Genomic DNA, 19,685 nt, shown 5'->3' on the forward strand with positions numbered 1-19,685 from the left:
GGCATTGTGCCTTTTATTCTTAATTCCGACGCGATACCTGTGCTTCATCGTCAATGTGAAGGTCCAAGGAATGCATTGAACCTGCGGTGGTGTATCGGAACCGAACACTGGTCTCACAGGTAATGCTTAAAGCACCGACTGTAAGAAGAGTCTGTATTCTTGTACTTAAGGCGGCATGGTGGGTTTTGTATTTAATTCCAATGGGATTTCTGTGTTTCATCGTCAATGTGAAGGTCCAAGGAATACATTGAACCTGCAGTGGTGTATCGGAAACTAATACTGGTCTCACAGGAAAGGATCAAAGCACAGACTCTAAGAAGTCTCAGCCTTCTTGCACTTAAGGCGGCAATGTGCCTTTTGTATTTAATTCCGATGTAATTTCAGTGTTTCATCATCAATGTGTATGGAAAAGGAATACATTGAACCTGCAGTGGTGTATCGGAAACTAATACTGTTCTCATAGGAAAGGATCAAAGCACAGACTCTAAGAAGTCTCACTCTTCTTGCATTTAAGGCGGCATTGTGCCTTTTCTATGTAATTATGATGTAATATCAGTGTTTCATCGTCAATGTGAATGTGAAAGGAATACATTGAACCTGCAGTGATGTATTGGAAACTAATACTGGTCTCACAGGAAGGGATCAAAACACCGACAGTAAGACGAGTCTCTATTCTTGTGCTAAAAGCGGCGTTGTGCCTTTTGTATTTAATACCGATGTAATGTTAGTGTTTCATCGTCCATGTGTATGTAAAAGGAATACATTGAACCTGCAGTGGTGTATCGGAAACTAATACTGGTCTGTCAGGAAAGGATGAAAGCACAGACGCTAAGAAGTCTCACTCTTCTTGCACTTAAGACGGCATTTTGCCTTTTGCATTTAATTCCGATGAAATTTCAGTGTTTCATCGTCAATGTGTATGTAAAAGGAATATATTGAACCTGCAGTGGTGTATCGGAAACTAATACTGGTCTCAAAGGAAAGGATCAAAGCACAGACTCTAGGCAGTCTCACTCTGCTTGCACTTAATGCGGCATTGTGCCTTTTGTATTTTATTCCCATGTAGTGTTAGTGTTTCATCGTCAATGTGTATGTAAAAGGAATACATTGAACCTGCAGTGGTGTATCGGAAACTAATACTGGTCTCATAGGAAAGGATCAAAGCACGGACTCTAAGAAGTCTCACTCTTCTTGCATTTAAGGCGGCATTGTGCCTTTTGTATTTAACTCCGATGTAATTTCAGTGTTTCATCGTCAATGTGAATGTCCAAGGAATACATTGAACCTGCAGTGGTGTATCGGAAACTAATACTGGTCTCACAGGAAAGGATCAAAGAACCGACTGTAAGAAGAGTTTCTATTCTTGTACTTAATGCGGCATTGTGCCTTTTGTATTTAATTCCGATGTAATGTTAGTGTTTCATCATCCATGTGTATGTAAAAGGAATACATAGAGCCTGCAGTGGTGTATCGGAAACTAATACTGGTCTCACAGGAAAGGATCAATGCACAGACTCTAAGAAGTCTCACTCTTCTTGCACTTAGGGCGGCGTTGTGCCTTTTGTATTTAATTCCGATATAATTTCAGTGTTTCATCGTCAATGTGTAGGTCCAAGGAATACATTGAACTTGTGGTGGTGTATCGGAAACGAATACTGGTCTCACAGGGTATGCTTAAAGCACCGACTGTAAGAAGAGTCTCTATTCTTGTACTTAAGGCGGCATTGTGCCTTTTGTATTTAATTCCGATGCGATTTCTGTGTTTCATCGTCAATGTGAAGGTCCAAGGAATACATTGAACCTGCAGTGGTGTATCGGAAACTAATACTGGTCTCACAGGAAGGGATCAAAGCACAGACTCTAAGAAGTCTCACTCTTCATGCACTTAAGGCGGCAATGTGCCTTTTGTATTTAATTCTGATGTAATTTCAGTGTTTTATCATCAATGTGTATGGTAAAGGAATACATTGAACCTGCAGTGGTGTATCGGAAACTAATACTGGTCTCATAGGAGAGATCAAATCACAGACTCTGAGAAGTCTCACTCTTGTTGAACTTAAGGCGGCATTGTGCCTTTTGTATTTAACTCCGATGTAATTTCAGTGTTTCATCGTCAATGTGAATGTCCAAGGAATACATTGAACCTGCAGTGGTGTATCGGAAACTAATACTGGTCTCACAGGAAAGGATCAAAGAACCGACTGTAAGAAGAGTTTCTATTCTTGTACTTAATGCGGCATTGTGCCTTTTGTATTTAATTCCGATGTAATGTTAGTGTTTCATCATCCATGTGTATGTAAAAGGAATACATAGAGCCTGCAGTGGTGTATCAGAAACTAATACTGGTCTCACAGGAAAGGATCAATGCACAGACTCTAAGAAGTCTCACTCTTCTTGCACTTAGGGCGGCGTTGTGCCTTTTGTATTTAATTCCGATATAATTTCAGTGTTTCATCGTCAATGTGTAGGTCCAAGGAATACATTGAACTTGTGGTGGTGTATCGGAAACGAATACTGGTCTCACAGGGTATGCTTAAAGCACCGACTGTAAGAAGAGTCTCTATTCTTGTACTTAAGGCGGCATTGTGCCTTTTGTATTTAATTCCGATGCGATTTCTGTGTTTCATCGTCAATGTGAAGGTCCAAGGAATACATTGAATCTGCAGTGGTGTATCGGAAACTAATACTGTTCTCAGAGGAAAGGATCAAACACAGACTATAAGAAGTCTCACTCTTCTTGCATTTAAGGGGCATTGTGCCTTTTCTATGTAATTATGATGTAATTTCAGTGTTTCATCGTCAATGTGAATTCAAAGGAATACATTCAACCTGCAGTGGTGTATCGGAAACTAATACTGGTCTGTCAGGAAAGGATCAAAGCACAGACTCTAAGAAGTCTCACTCTTCTTGCACTTAAGACGGCATTTTGCCTTTTGCATTTAATTCCGATGTAATTTCAGTGTTTCATCGTCAATGTGTATGTAAAAGGAATACATTGAACCTGCAGTGGTGTATCGGAAACTAATACTGGTCTCACAGGGAAGGATCAAAGCACAGACTCTAAGCAGTCTCACTCTTCTTGCACTTAATGCGGCATTGTGCATTATGTATTTTATTCCCATGTAGTGTTAGTGTTTCATCGTCAATGTGTATGTAAGAGGAATACATTGAACCTGCAGTGGTGTATCGGAAACTAATACTGGTCTCATAGGAAAGGATCAAAGCACAGACGCTAAGAAGTCTCACTCTTCTTGCACTTAAGGCGGTATTTTGCCTTTTGTATGTAATTCCGATGTAATTTCAGTGTTTCATCGTCAATGTGAAAGTCCAAGGAATACACTGAACCTGCAGTGGTGTATCGGAAACTAATATTGGTCTCACAGAAATGGATCAAAGCACCGACTGTAAGAAGAGTTTCTATTCTCGTACTTAAGGCGGTATTGTGCCTTTTGTATTTAATTCCGATGCGATATCTGTGTTTCATCGTCAATGTGAAGGTCCAAGGTATACATTGAAAGTACAGTGGTGTATCGGAAACTAATACTGGTCTCACAGGGAATGCTCAAAGCACCGACTGTAAGAAGAGTCTTTATTCTTGTACTTAATGCGGCATTGTGCCTTTTGTATTCAATTCCGATGCGATTTCTATGTTTCATCGTCAATGAGTATGACCAAGGAAAACATTGAACCTGCAGTGGTGTATCGGAAACTAATACTGGTCTCACAGGGACTGCTTAAAACACCGACTGTAATAAGAGTCTCTATTCTTGACTTAAGGCGGCATTGCGCCTTTTGTATGTAATTAAGATGCAATTTCTGTGTTTCATTGTCAATGTGCAGGTCCAAGGAATACATTGAACTTGCAGTGGTGTATCGGAAACTAATACTGGTCTCACAGGAAAGGAATAAAGCACAGGCTCCAAGAAGTTTCACTCCTCATGCACCTAAGGGGGCATTGTGCCTTTTGTATTTAATTCCGATGTAATTTCAGTGTTTCATCGTCAATGTGTATGTATAAGGAATACATTGAAACTGCAGTGGTGTATCGGCAACTAGTACTGGTCTCACAGGGAATGCTCAAAGCTTCAGCTGTAAGAAGAGTGTCTATTCTTGTACTTAAGGCGGCATTGTGCCTTTTATATTTAATTCCGGCGCGATATCTGTGTTTCATCGTCAATGTGAAGGTCCAAGAAATACATTGAACCTGCAGTCGTGTATCGGAAACGAATACTGGTCTCACAGGGAATGCTTAAAGCACCGACTGTATATAGAGTCTCTATTCTTGTACTTAAGGCGGCATTGTGCCTTTTGTATTTAATTCCGATGCGATTTCTGTGTTTCATCGTCAAAGTGACGGTCCAAGGAATACATTGAACCTGCAGTGGTGTATCGGAAACTAATACTGGTCTCACAGGGAATGCTCAAAGCACCGACACTGAGAAGAGTCTTTATTCTTGTACTTAGGGCGGCATTTTGCCTTTTGCATTTAATTCCGATGTAATTTCAGTGTTTCATCGTCAATGTGTATGTGAAAGGAATACATTGAACCTGAAGTGGTGTATCGGAAACTAATACTGGTCTCACAGGAAAGGATCAAAGCACAGACTCTAAGCAGTCACACTCTTCTTGCACTTAATGCGGCATTGTGCATTATGTATTTTATTCCCATGTAGTGTTAGTGTTTCATCGTCAATGTGTATGTAAGAGGAATACATTGAACCTGCAGTGGTGTATCGGAAACTAATACTGGTCTCATAGGAGAGATCAAATCACAGACTCTGAGAAGTCTCACTCTTGTTGAACTTAAGGCGGCATTGTGCCTTTTGTATTTAACTCCGATGTAATTTCAGTGTTTCATCGTCAATGTGAATGTCCAAGGAATACATTGAACCTGCAGTGGTGTATCGGAAACTAATACTGGTCTCACAGGAAAGGATCAAAGAACCGACTGTAAGAAGAGTTTCTATTCTTGTACTTAATGCGGCATTGTGCCTTTTGTATTTAATTCCGATGTAATGTTAGTGTTTCATCATCCATGTGTATGTAAAAGGAATACATAGAGCCTGCAGTGGTGTATCAGAAACTAATACTGGTCTCACAGGAAAGGATCAATGCACAGACTCTAAGAAGTCTCACTCTTCTTGCACTTAGGGCGGCGTTGTGCCTTTTGTATTTAATTCCGATATAATTTCAGTGTTTCATCGTCAATGTGTAGGTCCAAGGAATACATTGAACTTGTGGTGGTGTATCGGAAACGAATACTGGTCTCACAGGGTATGCTTAAAGCACCGACTGTAAGAAGAGTCTCTATTCTTGTACTTAAGGCGGCATTGTGCCTTTTGTATTTAATTCCGATGCGATTTCTGTGTTTCATCGTCAATGTGAAGGTCCAAGGAATACATTGAATCTGCAGTGGTGTATCGGAAACTAATACTGTTCTCAGAGGATAGGATCAAACACAGACTATAAGAAGTCTCACTCTTCTTGCATTTAAGGGGCATTGTGCCTTTTCTATGTAATTATGATGTAATTTCAGTGTTTCATCGTCAATGTGAATTCAAAGGAATACATTCAACCTGCAGTGGTGTATCGGAAACTAATACTGGTCTGTCAGGAAAGGATCAAAGCACAGACTCTAAGAAGTCTCACTCTTCTTGCACTTAAGACGGCATTTTGCCTTTTGCATTTAATTCCGATGTAATTTCAGTGTTTCATCGTCAATGTGTATGTAAAAGGAATACATTGAACCTGCAGTGGTGTATCGGAAACTAATACTGGTCTCACAGGGAAGGATCAAAGCACAGACTCTAAGCAGTCTCACTCTTCTTGCACTTAATGCGGCATTGTGCATTATGTATTTTATTCCCATGTAGTGTTAGTGTTTCATCGTCAATGTGTATGTAAGAGGAATACATTGAACCTGCAGTGGTGTATCGGAAACTAATACTGGTCTCATAGGAAAGGATCAAAGCACAGACGCTAAGAAGTCTCACTCTTCTTGCACTTAAGGCGGTATTTTGCCTTTTGTATGTAATTCCGATGTAATTTCAGTGTTTCATCGTCAATGTGAAAGTCCAAGGAATACACTGAACCTGCAGTGGTGTATCGGAAACTAATATTGGTCTCACAGAAATGGATCAAAGCACCGACTGTAAGAAGAGTTTCTATTCTCGTACTTAAGGCGGTATTGTGCCTTTTGTATTTAATTCCGATGCGATATCTGTGTTTCATCGTCAATGTGAAGGTCCAAGGTATACATTGAAAGTACAGTGGTGTATCGGAAACTAATACTGGTCTCACAGGGAATGCTCAAAGCACCGACTGTAAGAAGAGTCTTTATTCTTGTACTTAATGCGGCATTGTGCCTTTTGTATTCAATTCCGATGCGATTTCTATGTTTCATCGTCAATGAGTATGACCAAGGAAAACATTGAACCTGCAGTGGTGTATCGGAAACTAATACTGGTCTCACAGGGACTGCTTAAAACACCGACTGTAATAAGAGTCTCTATTCTTGACTTAAGGCGGCATTGCGCCTTTTGTATGTAATTAAGATGCAATTTCTGTGTTTCATTGTCAATGTGCAGGTCCAAGGAATACATTGAACTTGCAGTGGTGTATCGGAAACTAATACTGGTCTCACAGGAAAGGAATAAAGCACAGGCTCCAAGAAGTTTCACTCCTCATGCACCTAAGGGGGCATTGTGCCTTTTGTATTTAATTCCGATGTAATTTCAGTGTTTCATCGTCAATGTGTATGTATAAGGAATACATTGAAACTGCAGTGGTGTATCGGCAACTAGTACTTGTCTCACAGGGAATGCTCAAAGCTTCAGCTGTAAGAAGAGTGTCTATTCTTGTACTTAAGGCGGCATTGTGCCTTTTATATTTAATTCCGGCGCGATATCTGTGTTTCATCGTCAATGTGAAGGTCCAAGAAATACATTGAACCTGCAGTCGTGTATCGGAAACGAATACTGGTCTCACAGGGAATGCTTAAAGCACCGACTGTATATAGAGTCTCTATTCTTGTACTTAAGGCGGCATTGTGCCTTTTGTATTTAATTCCGATGCGATTTCTGTGTTTCATCGTCAAAGTGACGGTCCAAGGAATACATTGAACCTGCAGTGGTGTATCGGAAACTAATACTGGTCTCACAGGGAATGCTCAAAGCACCGACACTGAGAAGAGTCTTTATTCTTGTACTTAGGGCGGCATTTTGCCTTTTGCATTTAATTCCGATGTAATTTCAGTGTTTCATCGTCAATGTGTATGTGAAAGGAATACATTGAACCTGAAGTGGTGTATCGGAAACTAATACTGGTCTCACAGGAAAGGATCAAAGCACAGACTCTAAGCAGTCACACTCTTCTTGCACTTAATGCGGCATTGTGCATTATGTATTTTATTCCCATGTAGTGTTAGTGTTTCATCGTCAATGTGTATGTAAGAGGAATACATTGAACCTGCAGTGGTGTATCGGAAACTAATACTGGTCTCATGGGAAAGGATCAAAGCACAGACTCTAAGAGGTCTCACTCTTCTTGCACTTAAGGCGGCATTGTCCCTTTTGTATGTAATTCCGATGTAATTTCAGTGTTTCATCGTCAATGTGAAAGTCCAAGGAATACATTGAACCTGCAGTGGTGTATCGGAAACTAATATTGGTCTCACAGAAATGGATCAAAGCACCGACTGTAAGAAGAGTTTCTATTCTCGTACTTAAGGTGGCATTGTGCCTTTTGTGTTTAATTCCGATGCGATATCTGTGTTTCATCGTCAATGTGAAGGTCCAAGGTATACATTGAAAGTACAGTGGTGTATCGGAAACTAATACTGGTCTCACAGGGAATGCTCAAAGCACCGACTGTAAGAAGAGTCTTTATTCTTGTACTTAATGCGGCGTTGTGCCTTTTGTATTCAATTCCGATGCGGTTTTGGTGTTTCATCATAAATGTGTATGTCCAAGGAAAACATTGAACCTGCAGTTGTGTATCGGAAACTAATACTGGTCCCACAGGGAATGCTCAAAGCACCAACTGTAAGAAGAGTCTCGATTCTTTTACTTAAGGCGGCATTGTGCCCTTTCTACTTAATTCCCACGCGATATATGTGTTTCATCGTCAATGTGAAGGTCCAAGGAATACATTGAACCTGCAGTGATGTATCGGAAACGAATACTGGTCTCACAGGGAATGCTCAAAGCACCGACTCTGAGAAGAGTCCCTATTCTTGTACTTAAGGCGGCATTTTGCGTTTTGTATTTTATTCCGATGCGATTTCTGTGTTTCATCGTCAATGTGAAGGTCCGAGGTATACATTGAACCTGCAGTGGTGTATCGGAAACTAATACTGGTCCCACAGGAAAGGATCAAAGCACAAACTCTAAGAAGTCTCACTCTTCTTGCACTTAAATCGGCATTGTGCTTTTTGTATGTAATTCCGATGAAATTTCAGTGTTTCATCGTCAATGTGAAAGTCCAAGGAATACATTGAACCTGCAGTGGTGTATCGGAAACTAATATTGGTTTCACAGAAATGGATCAAAGCACCGACTGTAAGAAGAGTTTCTATTCTCGTACTTAAGGCGGCATTGTGCCTATTGTATATAATTCCGATGCGATATCTGTGTTTCAACGTCAGTGTGAAGGTCCAAGGTATATATTGAAAGTGCAGTTGTGTATCGGAAACTAATACTGGACTCACAGGGAATGCTCAAATCACCAACTGCAAGAACAGTCTCTATTCTTGAACTTAAGGCGGCATTGTGCCTTTTGTATTTAATTCCCATGTAATTTCAGTGTTTCTTCGTCAATGTTTACGTCCAAGGAAAACATTGAACCTGCAGTGGTGTATCGGAAACTAATACTGGTCTCCCAGGGAATGCTCAAAACACCGACTGCAAGAAGAGTCTCTATTCTTGTACTTAAGGCGGCATTGTGCCTTTTGTATTTAATTCCGATGCGATTTCTGTGTTTCATCGTCAATGTGAAGGTCCAAGGAGTACATTGAACTGCAGTGGTGTATCGGAAAGTAATACTTGCCTCACAGGGAATGTTCAAAGCACCGACAGTAAGAAGAGTCTCTATTCTTGTACTTAACGCGGCATTGTGCCTTTTGTATTCAATTCCGATGCGATTTCTGCGTTTCATCGTCAATGTGTATGACCAAGGAATACATTGAACCTGCAGTGGTGTATCAGAAACAAATACTGGTCTCACAGGGGTTGCTCAAACCACCGACTGTAAGAAGAGTCTCGATTCTTGTACTTATGGCTGCATTGTGCCTTTTGTATTTACTTCCAATGCGATTTCTGTGTTTCATCGTCAATGTGAAGGTCCAAGGAATACATTGAACCCGCAGTGGTGTATTGGAAACAAATACTGGTCCCACAGGAAAGGATCAAAGCACAGACTCTTAGAAGTCTCACTCTTCTTGCACTTAAGGCGGCATTGTGCCTTTTGTATTTAATTCCGATGTAATTTCAGTGTTTCATCGTCAATGTGTATGCCCAAGGAATACATTGAAACTGCAGTGGTGTATCGGAAACGAATACTGGTCTCACAGGGAATGCTTAAAGCACCGACTGTAAGAAGAGTCTCTATTCTTGTACTTAAGGCGGCATTGCGCCTTTTGTATTTAATTAACATGCGATTTCTGTGTTTCATTGACAATGTGAAGGTCCAAGGAATACATTGGACTTGCAGTGGTGTATCGGAAACTAATACTGGTCTCACAGGAAAGGAACAAAGCACAGACTCTAAGAAGTCTCACTCTTCTTGCACTTAAGGCGGCATTCTGCTTTTTGTATTTTATTCCGATGTAATTTCAGCGTTTCATCGTCAATGTGTATTTCCAAGGAATACATTGAACCTGCAGTGGTGTATCGGAAACTAATACTGGTCTCGTAGGGAATGCTCAAAGCACCGACACTGAGAAGAGTCTCTATTCTTGTACTTAAGGCGGCATTTTGCGTTTCGTATTTTATTCCGATGCGATTTCTGTGGTGTCACCGCCAGACACCACACTTGCTAGGTGGTAGCTTAAATCGGCCGCGGTCCATTTAGTACATGTCGGACCCGCGTGTCGCCACTGTGTAATCGCAGACCTAGCGCCACCACCAAGGCAGGTCTCGTGATACGAGAGAGCACTCGCCCCAGTTGTACGAGAACCTAGCTACCGACCTGATGTACGAAGCCTCTCTCTCTCATTAGCCGAGAGACAGAATAGCCATCAGCTAAGTTAATGGCTACGAACTAGCAAGGCGCCATTAGACATACAGTGATTGTACTTAAAGTCTCCTCTGTATCGTCAAGATCGATGTACCACAATGATATTAAAGATAAGTATTAATCCTGCTCCGTACTTTTCTTCCTAACATTAATTACGTATCCTGTTCCAGTACATCACGCCCGTCTGCGTTAGTCTAGCGTGCATTTTCAGCCATCTCAACTTCACGGTGTCGGCCCAGCTACCGACACAACAATTTCTGTGTTTCATCGTCAATGTGAAGGTCCAAGGTATACATTGAACCTGCAGTGGTGTATCGGAAACAAATACTGGTCTCACAGGAAAGGATCAAAGCACAGACTCTTAGAAGTCTCACTCTTCTTGCACTTAAGGCGGCATTGTGCCTTTTGTATTTAATTCCGATGTAATATCAGTGTTTCATCATCAATGTGTATGTAAAAGGAATACATTGAACCTGCAGTGGTGTATCGGAAACTTATACTGGTCTCATAGGAAAGGATCAAATCACAGACTCAAAGAAGTCTCACTCTTCTTGAACTTAAGGCGGCATTGCGTCTTTTGTATTTAATTTTGATGTAATTTGAGTGTTTCATCGTCAATGTGTAAGTAAAAGGAATACATTGCACCTGCAGTGGTGTATCGGAAAGTAATACTGGTCTCACAGGAAAGGATCAATGCACAGACTCTAAGAAGTCTCACTCTTCTTGCACTTAAGGCGGGATTTTGCCGTTTGTATCTAATTCCGATGTAATTTCAGTGTTTCATCCTCAATGTGTATGTAAAAGGAATACATTGAACCTGCAGTGATGTATCGGAAACTAATATTGGTCTCATAGGAAAGGATCAAAGCGCAGACTCTAAGAAGTCTCACTCTTTTTGCACTTAAGGCGGAATTGTGCCTTTTGTACGTAATTCCGATGTAATTTCAGTGTTTCATTGTCAATGTGAATGTCCAAGGAATACATTGAACCTGCAGTGGTGTATCGGAAACTAATACTGGTCTCACAGGAATGGATCAAAGCACCGACTGTAAGAAGAGTCTCTATTCTCGTACTTATGGGGGCATTGTGCCTTTTGTATTTAATTCCGATGTAATGTTAGTGTTTCATCGTCAATGTGTATGTAAAAGGATTACATTGAACTTGCTGTGGTGTATCGGAAACTAATAGTGGTTTCATGGGAAAGGATCAAAGCACAGACTCTAAGAAGTGTCACTCTTCTTGCACTTAAGGCGGCATTGTGCCTTTTGTATGTAATTCCGATGTAATTTCAGTGTTCCATTGTCAATGTGAATGTCCAAGGAATACATTGAACCTGCAGTGGTGTATCGGAAAATAATATTGGTCTCACAGAAATGGATCAAAGCACAGACTGTAAGAAGAGTCGCTATACTCGTACTTAAGGCGGCATTGTGCCTTTTGTATTTAATTCCGATGCGATTTCTGTGTTTCATCGTCAATGTGAAGGTCCAAGGAATACATTGAACCTGCAGTGGTGTATCGGAAACTAATACTGGTCCTACAGGAATGGATCAAAGCACACTCTCTAAGAAGTCTCACTGTTCTTGCACTTAAGGCGGCATTGTGCCTTTTGTATTTAATTCCGATGTAATTTCAGTGTTTCATCGTCAATGTGATTGTCCAAGGAAAACATTGAACCTGCAGTGGTGTATCGGAAACTAATACTGGTCTCAAAGGAAAGGATCAATGCACAGACTCTAAGAAGTCTCATCCTTTTTGCCCTTAAGGCGGCAGTGTGCCTTTTGTATTTAATTCCGATGTAATTTCAGTGTTTCATCCTCAATGTGTATGTAAAAAGAATACATTGAACCTGCAGTGATGTATCGGAAACTACTATTGGTCTCATAGGAAAGGATCAAAGCGCAGACTCTAAGAAGTCTCACTCTTCTTGCACTTAAGGCGGCATTGTGCCTTTTGTATGTAATTCCGATGTAAAGTCAGTGTTTCATCGTCAATGTGTATGTCCAAGGAACACATTGAACCTACAGTGGTGTATCGGAAATTAATATTGGTCTCACAGAAAAGGATCAAACACCGACTGTAGGAAGAGTTTCTATTTTCGTACTTAAGGCGGCATTGTGCCTTTTGTATTTAGATCCGATGCGATATCTGTGGATCATCGTCAATGTGAAGGTCCAAGGTATACATTGAAAGTGCAGTGGTGTATCGGAAACTAATACTGGTCCCACAGGGAGTGCTCAAATCACCGACAGCAAAATGAGTCTCTATTCTTGTACTTAAGGCGGCATTGTGCCTTTTGTATTTAATTCCGATGCGATTTCAGTGTTTCATCGTCAATGTGAATGTCCAAGGAATACATTGAACCTGCAGTGGTGTATCGGAAACTAATACTGGTCCCACAGGGAATGCTCAAAGCACCGACTGTAAGAAGAGTTTCGATTTTTGTACTTAAGGCGGCATTGTGCCCTTTCTACTTAATTCCGACGCGATATCTGTGTTTCATCGTCAATGTGAAGGTCCAAAGAATACATTGAACCTGCAGTGGTGTATCGGAAACTAATACTGGTCTCACAGGAAAGGATCAATGCACAGACTCTAAGAAGTCTCACTCTTCTTGCACGTAAGGCGGCATTCTGCTTTTTGTATTTAATTCCGATGTAATTTCAGTGTTTCATCGTCAATGTGTATTTGCAATGAATACATTGTACCTGCAGTGGTATATCGGAAACTAGTACTTGTCCCACAGGGAATGCTCAATTCACCGACTCTGAGAAGAGTCCCTATTCTTGTACTTAAGGCGGCATTTTGCGTTTGTATTTAATTCCGATGCAATTTCTGTGTTTCATCGTCAATGTGAAGTTCCGAGGTATACACTGAACCTGCAGTGGTGTATCGGAAACTAATACTGGTCTCATAGGAAAAGATCAAAGCACAGACCCTAAGAAGTCTCACTCTTCTTGCACTTAAGGCGGCATTGTGCCTTTTGTATTTAATTCCGATGTAATTTCAGTGTTTCATCGTCAATGTGTAAGTAAAAGGAATACATTGAACCTGCAGTGGTGTATCGGAAACTAATACTGTGCTCATAGGAAAGGATCAAAGCACAGACTCTAAGAAGTCACACTCTTCTTGCATTTAAGGCGGCATTGTGGCTTTCCTATGTAATTATGATGTAATTTCAGTGTTTCATCGTCAGTGTGAATGACAAAGGAATACATTGAACCTGCAGTGGTGTATCGGAAACTAATACTGGTCTCACAGGAAGGGATGAAAACACCGACAGTAAGAAGAGTCTTTATTCTTGTACTGAAGGCGGCATTGTGCCTTTTGTATTTAATTCCGATGCGATTTCTGTATTTCATCGTCAATGCGAAAGTCCAAGGAATACATTGAACCTGCAGTGGTGTATCGGAAACTAATACTGGTCAGTCAGGAAAGGATCAAACACAGACTCTAAGAAGTCTCACTCTTATTGCATTTAAGGTGGCATTGTGCCTTTTGTATTTAACTACGATGTAATTTCAGTGTTTCATCGTCAATGTGAATGTCCAAGGAATACATTGAACCTGCAGTGATGTATCGGAAAATAATATTGGTCTCACAGAAATGGATAAAAGCACCGACTGTAAGTAGAGTCTCTATTCTCGTACTTAAGGCGGCATTGTACCTTTTTTGTTTAATTCCGATGCGATTTCTGTGTTTCATCGTCAATGTGAAGTTCCAAGGTATACATTGAAAGGGCAGTGGTGTATCGGAAACTAATACTGGTCTCACAGGGAATGCTCAAAGCACCGACTGTAAGAAGAGTCTCTATTCTTGTACTTAAGGCGGCATTGTGCCTTTTGTATTTAATTCCGATGCGATTTCAGTGTTTCATCGTCAATGTGAAGGTCCAAGCAATACATTGAACCTTCAGTGGTGTATCGGAAACTAATACTGGTCCCACAGGAAAGGATGAAAGCACAGACTCTAGGAAGTCTCACACTTCTTGCACTTAAGGCGCCATTGTGCCTTTTGTATGTAATTCCGATGTAATTTCAGTGTTTCATCGTCAATGTGAAAGTCCAAGGAATACATTGAACTTGCAGTGGTGTATCGGAAACTAATATTGGTCTCACCGAAATGGATCAAAGCACCGACTGTAAGAAGAGTTTCTATTCTCGTACTTAAGGCGGCATTGTGCCTATTGTATTTAATTCCGATGCGATTTCTGTGTTTCAGCGACAATGTGAAGGTCCAAGGTATACATTGAAAGTGCAGTTGTGTATCGGAAACTAATACTGGTCTCACAGGGAATGCTCAAATCACCGACTGCAAGAAGAGTCTCTATTCTTGTACTTAAGGCGGCATTGCGCATTTTGTATTTAATTCCGATGCGACTTCAGTGTTTCATCGTAAATGTGTATGTCCATGGAAAACATTGAACCTGCAGTGGTGTATCGGAAACTAATACTGGTCTCCCAGGGAATGCTCAAAGCAAAGACTGCAAGAAGAGTCTCTATTCTTGTGCTTAAGGCGGCATTGTGCCTTTTGTATTTAATTCCGATGCGATTTCTGTGTTTCATCGCCAATGTGAAGGTCCAAGGAATACATTGAACCTGCAATGGTGTATCGGAAACGAATACTGGTCTCACAGGGAGTGCTTAAAGCGCCGACTGTAAGAAGAGTCTCTATTATTGTACTTAAGGCGGCATTGTGCCTTTTGTATTTAATTCCGATGCGATTTCTGTGTTTCATCGACAAAGTGAAGGGTCAAGGAATACATTGAACCTGCAGTGGTGTATCGGAAACTAATACTGGTCTCACAGGAATGGATCAAAACACAGACTCTAAGAAGTCTCTCTTCTTGCACTTAAGGCGGCATTCTGCCTTTTGTATTTAATTCCTATGTAATTTCAGTGTTTCATCGTCAATGTGTATTTCCAAGGAATACATTGAACCTGCAGTGGTGTATCGGAAACTAATACTGGTCTCACAGGGAATGCTCAAAGCACCGACACTGAGAAGAGTCTCTATTCTTGTACTTAAGGCGGCATTTTGCGTATTGTATTTTATTCCGATGCGATTTCTGTGTTTCATCGTCAAAGTGAAGGTCCAACGTATACATTGAACCTGCAGTGGTGTATCGGAAACTAATACTGGTCACACAGGAAAGGATCAAACCACATACTCTTAGAAGTCTCACTCTTCTTGCACTTAAGGCGGCATTGTGGCTTTTGTATTTAATTCCGATGTGATTTCAGTGTTTCATCATCAATGTGTATGTAAAAGGAATACATTGAACCTGCAGTGGTGTATCGGAAACTAATACTGGTCTCATAGGAAAGGATCAAATCACAGACTCTAAGAATTCTCACTCTTCTTGAACTTAAGGCAGCATTGCGCCGTTTGTATTTTATTCCGATGTAATTTCAGTGTTTCATCGTCAATGTGTAAGTAAAAGGAATACATTGAACCTGCAGTGGTGTATCGGAAACTAATACTGGTCTCACAGGAAAGGATCAATGCACAGACTCTAAGAAGTCTCACTCTTCTTGCACTTAAGGTGGCATTTTGCCTTTTGTATCTAATTCCGATGTAATTTCAGTGTTTCATCCTCAATGTGTATGTAAAAGGAATACATTGAACCTGCAGTGATGTATCGGAAACTAATATTGGTCTCATAGAAAAGGATCAGAGCGCAGACTCTAAGAAGTCTCACTCTTCTTGCACTTAAGGCGGCATTGTGCCTTTTGTATGTAATTCCGATGTAATTTCAGTGTTTGATTGTCAATGTGAATGTCCAAGGAATACATTGAACGTGCAGTGGTGTATCGGAAACTAATACTGGTCTCACAGGAATGGATCAAAGCACCGACTGTAAGAAGAGTCTCCATTCTCGTACTTAAGGCGGCATTGTGCCTTTTGTATTTAAATCCGATGCGATATCTGTGGATCATCGTCAATGTGAAGGTCAAAGGTATACATTGAAAGTGCAGTGGTGTATCGGAAACTAATACTGGTCCCACAGGGAGTGCTCAAATCACCGACGGCAAAATGAGTCTCTATTCTTGTACTTAAGGCGTCATTGTGCCTTTTGTATTTAATTCCGATGCGATTTCAGTGTTTCATCGTCAATGTGAATGTCCAAGGAATTCATTGAACCGGCAGTGGTGTATCGGAAACTAATACTGGTCCCACAGGGAGTGCTCAAAGCACCGACTGTAAGAAGAGTCTCGATTCTTGTACTTAAGGCGGCATTGTGCCCTTTCTACTTAATTCCGACGCGATATCTGTGTTTCATCGTCAATGTGAAGGTCCAAGGAATACATTGAACCTGCAGTGGTGTATCGGAAACGAATACTGGTCACACAGCGAATGCTTAAAGCACCGACTGTAAGAAGAGTCTCTATTCTTGTACTTAAGGCGGCATTGTGCCTTTTGTATTTAATTCCGATGTGATTTCTGTGTTTCATCGTCAATGTGAAGGTCCAAGGAATACACTGAACCTGCAGTGGTGTATCGGAAACTATTACTGGTCTCACAGGAAAGGATCAATGCACAGACTCTAAGAAGTCTTACTCTTCTTGCACTTAAGGCGGCATTCTGCTTTTTGTATTTAATTCCGATGTAATTTCAGTGTTTCATCGTCAATGTGTATTTGCAAAGAATACATTGTACCTGCAGTGGTGTATCGCAAACTAATACTGGTCTCACAGGGAATGCTCAATACACCGACTCTGAGAAGAGTCCCTATTCGTGTACTTAAGGCGGCATTTTGCGTTTTGTATTTAATTCCGAAGCGATTTCTGTGTTTCATCGTCAATGTGAAGGTCCGAGGTATACATTGAACCTGCAGTGGTGAATCGGAAACTAAAACTGGTCTCATAGGAAAAGATCAAAGCACAGACCCTAAGAAGTCTCACTCTTCTTGCACTTAAGGCGGCATTGTGCCTTTTGTATTTAATTCCGATGTAATTTCAGTGTTTCATCGTCAATGTGTAAGTAAAAGAAATACATTGAACCTGCAGTGGTGTATCGGAAACTAATACTGTGCTCATAGGAAAGGATCAAAGCACAGACTCTAAGAAGTCTCACTCTTCTTGCATTTAAGGCGGCATTGTGCCTTACTATGTAATTATGATGTAATTTCAGTGTTTCATGGTCAGTGTGAATGTCAAAGGAATACATTGAACCTGCAGTGGTGTATCGGAAACTAATACTGGTCTCACAGGAAGGGATCAAAACAAAGACAGTAAGAAGAGTCTTTATTCTTGTACTAAAGGCGGCATTGTGCCTTTTGTATTTAATTCCGATGCGATTTCTGTATTTCATCGTCAATGCGAAAGTCCAAGGAATACATTGAACCTGCAGTGGTGTATCGGAAACTAATACTGGTCAGTCAGGAAAGGATCAAACACAGACTCTAAGAAGTCTCACTCTTATTGCATTTAAGGTGGCATTGTGCCTTTTGTATTTAACCCCGATGAAATTTCAGTGTTTCATCGTCAATGTGAATGTCCAAGGAATCCATTGAACCTGCAGTGGTGTATCGGAAAATAATATTGGTCTCAAAGAAACGGATAAAAGCACCGACTGTAAGTAGAGTCTCTATTCTCGTACTTAAGGCGGCATTGTGCCTTTTGTATTTAATTCCGATGCGATTTCTGTGTTTCATCGTCAATGGGAAGTTCCAAGGTATACATTGAAAGTGCAGTGGTGTATCGGAAACTAATGCTAGTCCCACAGGGAGTGCTCAAATCACTGACGGCACAATGAGTCTCTATTCTTGTACTTAAGGCGGCATTGTGCCTTTTGTATTTAATTCCGATGGGAATTCTGTGTTTCATCGTCAATGTGAAGGTCCAAGGAATACATTGAACCTGCAGTGGTGTTTCGGAAACTAATACTGGTCCCACAGGAAAGGATCAAAGCACAGACTCTAAGAAGTCTCACACTTCTTGCACTTAAGGCGGCATTGTGGCTTTTGTATGTAATTCCGATGTAATTTCAGTGTTTCATCGTCAATGTGAAAGTCCAAGGAATACATTGAACTTGCAGTGGTGTAACGGAAACTAATATTGGTCTCACAGAAATGGATCAAAGCACCGACTGTAAGAAGAGTTTCTATTCTCGTACTTAAATCGGCATTGTGCCTTTTGTATTTAAATCCGATGCGATATCTGTGGATCATCGTCAATGTGAAGGTCCAAGGTATACATTGAACCTGCAGTGGTGTATCGGAAAATAATATTGGTCTCACAGAAATGGATCAAAGCACAGACTGTAAGAAGAGTCGGTATACTCGTACTTAAGGCGGCATTGTGCCTTTTGTTTTTAATTCCGATGCGATTTCTGTGTTTCATCGTCAATGTGAAGGTCCAAGGAATACATTGAACCTGCAGTGGTGTATCGGAAACTAATACTGGTCCTACAGGAATGGATCAAAGCACACTCTCTAAGAAGTCTCACTGTTCTTGCACTTAAGGCGGCATTGTGCCTTTTGTATTTAATTCCGATGTAATTTCAGTGTTTCATCGTCAATGTGATTGTCCAAGGAAAACATTGAACCTGCAGTGGTGTATCGGAAACTAATACTGGTCTCAAAGGAAAGGATCAATGCACAGACTCTAAGAAGTCTCATCCTTCTTGCCCTTAAGGCGGCAGTGTGCCTTTTGTATTTAATTCCGATGTAATTTCAGTGTTTCATCCTCAATGTGTATGTAAAAAGAATACATTGAACCTGCAGTGATGTATCGGAAACTACTATTGGTCTCATAGGAAAGGATCAAAGCGCAGACTCTAAGAAGTCTCACTCTTCTTGCACTTAAGGCGGCATTGTGCCTTTTGTATGTAATTCCGTTGTAAAGTCAGTGTTTCATCGTCAATGTGTATGTCCAAGGAACACATTGAACCTACAGTGGTGTATCGGAAATTAATATTGGTCTCACAGAAAAGGATCAAACACCGACTGTAGGAAGAGTTTCTATTTTCGTACTTAAGGCGGCATTGTGCCTTTTGTATTTAGATCCGATGCGATATCTGTGGATCATCGTCAATGTGAAGGTCCAAGGTATACATTGAAAGTGCAGTGGTGTATCGGAAACTAATACTGGTCCCACAGGGAGTGCTCAAATCACCGACAGCAAAATGAGTCTCTATTCTTGTACTTAAGGCGGCATTGTGCCTTTTGTATTTAATTCCGATGCGATTTCAGTGTTTCATCGTCAATGTGAATGTCCAAGGAATACATTGAACCTGCAGTGGTGTATCGGAAACGAATACTGGTCTCACAGGGAATGCTTAAAGCACCGACTGTAAGAAGAGTCTCTATTCTCGTACTTATGGGGGCATTGTGCCTTTTGTATTTAATTCCGATGAGATTTCTGTGTTTCATCGTCAATGTGATTGTCCAAGGGATACAATGAACCTGCAGTGGTGTATATGAAACTAATACTTGTCTCACAGGAAAG

This window comes from Schistocerca serialis, chromosome 6 (assembly GCF_023864345.2).
Source record: "Schistocerca serialis cubense isolate TAMUIC-IGC-003099 chromosome 6, iqSchSeri2.2, whole genome shotgun sequence".
In the NCBI taxonomy this organism is placed as follows: Eukaryota; Metazoa; Arthropoda; class Insecta; order Orthoptera; family Acrididae; genus Schistocerca; species Schistocerca serialis.